Below are 7,885 nucleotides of genomic sequence, written 5' to 3'. Positions count from 1 at the left end.
GACCAACCACACACTGAGTAAAGAAATATTTTCTTTTGTCTGTTCTAACTCTCCCAACACTCAACTTTCGTGGATGTCCCCTGGTTCTGGTGTTATGTGAGAGTGTAAAGAACATCTCCCTATCCACTGCATAATTTTGTATGTCTCAATCATGTCCCCCTTCAGGCGTCTCTTTTCTAGGCTGAAGAGGCCCAAACACCGTAGCCTTTCCTCGTAAGGAAGGTGCCCCAGCCCCGTAATCATCTTAGTCGCTCTCTTTTGCACCTTTTCCATTTCCACTGTGTCTTTTTTTAGCTCACCACGATAGAGAGCCATAATACCCAATCGCAGTAAAAATAAAAGAATGGAATAGGACAGTGCCATCAGAATCACTCTGCAGCAAATCTAACACACTGAATTTCATCCAACTGGTCAGTTAAAAGCCTGCCTACATCATCATGTCTTAATGCAATGGTGAAAAGCCACCAGGGAGTTACGATGTTGCTTGAAACTTGTTCCATGTGCCAGCTTCCCTACCCATGTGCCTGCCTGTGTCCTTGTTCCACCACCACTTTGCAGGGACTTCTCCGCACAGATACTACCTTGCGACTGATTCAGTTCCTGGACTGACCCTTCAATGTATCTGCTCCCTGTTCTATCCAGTTCTTGTCCCAAATGTGTCCAAGACTCACCACCCAGTTTACTCAGCATTTCTGCCTATGCCCAAATCCGGTTGCCCCATAACACGTTGGACTGCCAACTTTTCAAGCTGTAACTCTGCTTTGAACAGCAGCCACGTACAGCTGATGGTTTGCTTCTCTGCTGTGAAAGGGTTCAGCTGCCAATTTCTGCACATTAGACACAACATCAGGACAGGCCGGGTCTTTTAGCCAGTTGGAGGTATTCATGGTGTGTGTGTGTGTGGAGGGGGGGCAATCCTGGCACCACTGGGAAATCCTGTATCTGCAGATGTAGTGCATATGATGCTTAAAAAGAGCTATGCAAATTGGACCCGGTTGCAAAGACTGGGGCCTGACTCCTATCTCTGAGACAGCGACGTAAATAAGCAGATATTGTTTCTCATGAAGCACACCTGGTTAGGCGAACATCTGTCTCAGCTTGAAGTTAAAGGTAAAATTATTTAGCGCAACATAATCCAAATAGCCTCTTGCTTTCAAATCAGCATGCTCCATGGGGCTCTGACTGTCATTCTCCAACCGTGAATTAGATACGGGGGTTAAGCTGATTCCTTTTATCGACGGGGTGAGTGAACAAAGTTTCAACAACATTATATCATATCTGCGACGAGGAGCTGTGAGATGCGGTGTTCGGCGCAGTGTGATGCTATCTTAATCATGCAGAGGAGTTGCCTTTTTACCACGCCGGCATGTAAAGCAATGAAAGGAATGGGCTTCGTTTATATTCTGCTCTCAGATCTTTTATTTAAGACCCGCTACTTGGTTTCGTGTGAGACGGTTACAGATGGGATCGTACGCAAAAAGGTAGATCACTGTCCTATGGAAAAAACAAAATAGCTTAACAGCCTGAGAAGTTCAGATCAAAATTACCCCCCTCCCCAGCTGCACAAAAGAAGGGCTGTTTCCCAATAGGCTTTTTTGTCCTTTGTGCATTTGGAAATTGTATAGCGTATTTAGGCCTGACGCCTGTGCAATATCTGCCTGATAAGTGTCTTCTCACACTCCAAGGTCCTATCAAAGCAATTTGCATTCAACAATGAGTGAAATCAGCTGGGCCAGTTGCATTGTTTTTGCCGAATGGGAAAGCAGTGTGAAAATATATACAGCCCTTACAGATGGCGTTACTTGTTAGCCCTGAACATAGATACACGTGGAAGCATTGTTTTGACTCTTAATGGAAAGGGAGAGAGAGGCATCCATGCACGCATGCGCCCTCCAATCTATTAATAGAAGCGAATTCACGGCTTGGTTGGGCTGGAATAATTAGTCATTCTTGAAAGAGAATCAAAGAGGACAGAGTTTTCTTTTCTTTTTTTCCTTTGAATGTGGAAGAGCTGAGAGAGGTTTCATGTTTTGAGAAAGGAAATTGTCCCTCCTCTCGCCAATCTCTCTAAAAGCCTTGTCCCCCCCCCCCCAAATCTTTTTTTCTTAATAGGCACAAAGCTAATGGTGGACTTGAAATGAGATTACTTTGCCACCATGTGAGATGCGTTCTCTGGGTGATTACAGCTGCACGGATCGTGGAACGTTCAACCCAAAGGTGCTTATGGAAATCAGAAAATTGAATGGGATAATGTAATAGGCTGGTGTCTATCTAATGCAGTCCCCTTTAGTGGCAGAGTAAGCTATTCGGGATTGATTCTTGCCCACTTTCCTCCTAAGAACTTGCAGAAGACAAAAGATTTACAATTTCCTTGGCCAACATCATCTGTGCAGCTGTGAGGAAGATTTTCATGACATACAACCCAAGTCATGTTTGTGCATGTGTTTGTTTTTTCCCCCCCTCCTTTCCTGAAGCCAACATTTCCTAGCATTCTTCCTGAGTGTCACTCACATTCTCTGGAGGTAGGCCTGAAGGTTGGCACCAGTATTTCACACTTAGGGACCCACCTAAGACTTAATGGCAGGTTTATCTTTCTGGATGGGGATGAGTAAGAGGCAATCTCAATGGCGTGACTCTCCACAACTGCATGAATGTTCTGGGCACAGAGGAATTGGCAGTGAGCCCTTCTGAGGACATCTTTTGGGAGATGCCCAATGATGCCAGTCCCTGATATTCAGCCTGTACCCTTTTGCCTGCTTCTGAGAACCTAAGGGTTGGAACTTTGTCCTCATGTAAATTGCCATTTGGTGATGACCAGAGCTTTTGCCTAGAAACCCACCTAACCCAGGGCTGACTTCAGATTTTTTTTTTTTTTTGGAGGGGGGGGAGCTGCAACAGCTGTTTTTGAGTCCACACCCTTCACCACCACCACATAAAGTATATGGGTACAGAGGGCATCTCAGGATACGCATCAGGGTGTGCAGAAGTGCCCAGTGTTGCTGACCCCTGATGTCAACCTTGACCTCACCTACTGCAACTGGACATGTGTGCATGTGTGAATTTAGCCCCACATAAAGGCCCATTCAGATTCAGTCCTTTTTTTCAAAACAGTCACAATAATACTTATGGGGGGATTTTTTTTCTTTTTCTGGTTCTTGCAGGCTATTAGGCCCTTGCTAATCCTTGCCTGTTTGAAGGCCTGCACTATCTGAAGCCTGGACCCCCAAGATGCTCTTCAGCAAAAGTTACATAAACAACCGTGAACCCCAGGCAGAGAAAATGTATGCTTTGAACATGTTAAAACTATCCATATTAAGTCAGTTTAGCACTTTGATTAAAGAGCTTAATCAATCACCATCCCCAAGCTGCTTATTAATCACTTTATCAAGCGGTTGATGCATTGCTGGTTTTAATAGAATCCATTTATTTTGATTTCTACCTACTTCATCTTTCTAAAGGGGTTTTGGAATCGGCTGTGATAAAAAAGAGAGAGAGAGAGGGAGGGAGAGAGGATGCATCTAAACAGCAGGGGAAAAAGCAAAGACCCCCACTCTCGCATGTTTCATTATCAACACACCACACTGACTTGGCCAATTTATTAAGGGGGGAAAAAAGAGCATTCCTTGGACGGAGTCTTTTGGTGAGTCTCACAGTTTAGCTCAGATAAACAGAGTCCATTCATTTGCTTTCACACCTGACACTTTCATGATATACGATCGTAATAAGATTAATCTCCCCACCCACCCCCCAGGTTCAGAATAGTACCTCCAGTTTACAGTTTTGCTATGAGCCTGTCACTGATCATTTAAGTTACTTATGGTTAAAGATGTTCATTGGAGTATTTTAAAAATAGCATCCTTGGGGCAAAAAAGATGTTCCTTTACAGCGCCCTCTCTCTCTCTCTCTCTCTCTCTCTCTCTCTCTCTCTCTCAGCATCTAGGCATCCAGGCATATTGGACTATGGGTGCACCAAATCCCACATTTCTACTTAAAACTGCAGCCAGAAGTTCTCAGGGGTAAAATTTCAGCTTGCATTTTGGGGGTGCGGGGTAAATGTGAGGACAAAGCTTTCAGCTTCTTGTTTACTGCACCACCTGTTCCAACACTGGCACTCTCCACAGACCTGCACTGGCAACCAGCCCCTCATTTTCTCCAGAAGCCCCCCCCCCCCGACACTTTCTGCTGGTTCAGCCAACATGCTTCTGAGCCACCACTCAGCATGCACTGAAGGCTGGGGGGGGGCACAATCTCCATCAGCCTTACCTTGTACCCTGTATCTACCCCTACAAATCATCTGATCTACCCCATATCATGCCGCTGACATTACTGCTTTAGTTTGGGCACAATCCTAACCAACTTTTCTGCTCTGATGTAAGGGCAATGCAGCTCTGAAATAAGGGAAGTGCCTCTCTGACTGCCCCACAACTGCAGAACGCAGCACATGCTCCATGGGCACAGTTGTGTCGGTGTGGAAAGCTGGTTAGGATTTGGGCCTTTATCAGCTATGCAACAAACAACCCAGTCCTATCCAGTCCACAGCCTCTGCTGCATGCTGCAGGCTGACCAGGGACCAGACAGCAATTGAAAGGTAAGTAAAAAACTTTTCATTTGTAAACTAGTCCCCTTTTATTTTACTTCCTTATTCCACCACTGTCTGGTCCCCAATGGGCCTACTTGGATCTGCCCCAACTTTTTGGCTGGCAGAAATCCAAGTGGGTCCAAGCCTGGCTGGAGGGACAGGATATTGGCACCATCGTTTCTACTGATATCCACCCTTGGCATGTCCCTTGCTGGTCCAATCTTGTCCTGAAATGGTCCCTCTACCAACTTACCAGCTCTGGAAGGGGTTCCAGAGCTCACTGGCACATGCCTGTGGCCACCAGCCAATTGCCCTGGTGACCTCAGGCTGGGCCTTGAGTTGATGGAACATGAGTTTTGGAATGGATAGGATTGGGCCATAGGAGTGGTTTGGACTTTCCACTCTTCACGTGGTGATACAGCAGTGGAGAAGATGCTAGGTGGGGGGACATAGAAATAGCTTTGGTGTAATAGCTTATAGAAAGACCTACTGCCTCATGCCCGGATCTTCTGGGGCTTCACATAGCAGGATTACAAATCGACTCTGTCCCAGTGCTGTTCTCCCTAGCAAGAGGTTCTAGGACGTGTGACACACTCTCCTTGTTGCTTCAGCTCTTCCTGTGTGAGCACAGAGGTTGCAATGGCCATACCAGTCTATTTTCTCCGGGGTGGGGCTGGGGAAAGCCAAATGTGCAAACCCAAGAAGATCTGCTTCACCAGCCCCTTTGCAGGAACAGCAGAACCCGCGACTACCCTTCTCTGCCACAGCTCCCCTCTGATGTCCTTGGTTGTGCTCCTTTTAGAACACAAAGCATCTGCAAGCCAGGATAATCATATCGCTGGTCTGACAGTCCTGTTCTGAAGGCAAATCCTTCACCTTTAAGGATGCATGTACAATAGTGATATGTAAGCAGCACACACAGGCACTCACGCCAGGCAATACTGTATTTGTGCTAGGGAGACAAGGAAAAATCAATATGTTTGGAGAAAAGGTCAGAGTGGGGAAAGTGACATGAAGCAGGTCCTTCATGAAGGATATTGTTCTCTGTGTCTTATTTGAGATTTCCTTTTACCCTTGTGTGTGCCTTGAGTGAACGTTACGTTCTCGGAAAGAAACCCTCAGCCTTGCTTCTCCCTTCCTTCTTTGAAATGGCCATATTTGCAGCCTTTTCTTTGAGGTGGCTGTTCTGGGTTATCAGTCTGGACTTCCATCACAGGGCAGGACAAGCCAGTGTGTTGCCCATGAAATTAATTTGCCATTTTTTTGGAAACAGGACTCTATTTAATTCTCAAGTAGGGCAGAGATGTCCTATTCTTGCCCTCCAGAAGGTCAGGAGCATCTCCTTCTTCGTCCTCTCCCCCCCCCCCAGCCCTGCTCAGCTCTATGCCCACCCCTCCTTTCTCTGCCCTTATTGCTTGGGTGTAGGTTTAAAGTATCCTATGAACCCCTTTTTAGTTTCCTAACACATTTACCCACAATTAACAATCAAGCCGTTCTTTGGCCATTCAACCTTTCATTCTCTCCTTGCCTCATTTCGCCTCCATCTCTCTTGATCTGCCATTGTGCCAAAACTGTTTTCAACGCCCCAGTCTGCCCTCCTTACCAACCATTGGAGGCTTGGGGAGGGGGAGAAGGAGAAGTGGGGAGGGGAGAAAGGGAGGAAAAGGCAGGCAGCATTCAGAGGCTGAATAGCGAGCTGCTCTCGAGTGTCCTTGCTCTCCCCCCGCCAGACCCCCACCCCTTTCCTTCGGAAGGACAAGGGAGGCGCTGAAAGCAGCCAGACATTTTGCTTAGTGCTCTCAAAGACAAGCGCTTCACACCTGAAGTTTTTCTCGCTGGACCAGAAGCACCCCTTCAAACCATTTAATTGCCAATTGCTTCAGAGCTTGTTGTTGTTGTCTTAAAGAAAAAGTCCATTGTGTCAGTTGGCTCTATGGCAAGTGACAAAAGTATGTGAGAAATGAAAGTGTCCTTCTTCCCCGGGCCAAAGCAACGTTTCAAAAAGGGCTGGGTGGTGGTGAGGGGGGGGGAGAGCAAATACTGATCACTACTTTACTTGTCATTAGCAGGCAGTCATTGCCCCCCCCCCCCAAACCTGAAGCCTCATTTTGTTTTTAAGGGTGCAATTCTCTTTGGACTCTTTTATTTAGGCAGGCACAACCCAACATGTACACAAAGGGAGAATGTGAGAAAGAGAGAGAGAGAGAGAGAGAGAGAGAAAGGTGGACAGCGACCAGAATCATAAAGAAAAGTTATGCTCACATAGCTCCCTACTGAGTGGAAATTAATTGTCCATTAGTTGGAAACAATTAGACAAAAATTAAGTTCTAATGCTTTTCTGAGAAAAGAATGGCTTCCTCCGAAACACTCTCGCAAGCATGACAGAACACTGACTTCATTTTTCTGGCTAGGAAAAGTTGTGATGAATCACCAGTGAAGTCTCATGTGAGTTCTCCACATCACAACAGGGCTTCCTCCCCATGTCCCCTCCGGACCCCTGCGCCTGCCTAGAAAGGCCAGGGCAAACGTAGCTTCCTCTGTCACTGCAGAGGCTGCATACAGCCTCAGTGGGCTGGCTCGCATCCCTACACTGGCCCAGCTTACTTCCATAGAGGTGCAAATGTGTTGTAGGCGCAAGGGTGCAGTTAGGATTACAAACGAACGAACGAACAAACGAACGAACGAACGAACCAACCAACCAACCAACCAACCAACCAACCAACTAACTAACTAACTAACTAACTAACTAACTAACTAACTAACTAACTAACTAACTAACTAACTATTCACAGATGCAGACCCCGTTTTCTGTTGTCCCCATGTCGGTACAAAGGTAGAGCTGACCCAAGTCCCCTTTTTTTCTTGCTCCACTTTCAGATTTGAGAATGGGGGGTATTTTCTCAGGACTTGGGAGAGTAAAATTCAGGATGGGCATGAAGCCTACTTCAGCTGACAGCTGTAGCCGCAGCAACTCAATGGTTGAGAGCTGGGGACTACCATGATGCTTCTCCGTGTCATGCTATAACATGACGTTGTATTGCACAGAAGGGACTTCTGGGGGCGGGCGGGAATGGTGGCAGACTCCACCTGGCATTGGTGAGGCAAAAGCAGTGACTGTGTTCTCCTTTATAGCTGGAAGAAGTAAGCAGAAGTATCTCTACAGTTTGTGTGTACATGTACCAGCACTTCCTTAAATCCATGTTGCTGCAATCTGAAACTTCAAATGAATTAGATCCTTATCAACGCAAGCAGATTCCTTCTGTTGTGACTTCAGAAAATGGAGGTTACTGTGTTGTGGAAAAAAAA

This window comes from Tiliqua scincoides, chromosome 8 (assembly GCF_035046505.1).
Source record: "Tiliqua scincoides isolate rTilSci1 chromosome 8, rTilSci1.hap2, whole genome shotgun sequence".
Taxonomy (NCBI): domain Eukaryota; kingdom Metazoa; phylum Chordata; class Lepidosauria; order Squamata; family Scincidae; genus Tiliqua; species Tiliqua scincoides.
The sequence above is the reverse complement of the archived record's forward strand: the minus strand, read 5'-3'. Positions refer to the sequence as shown.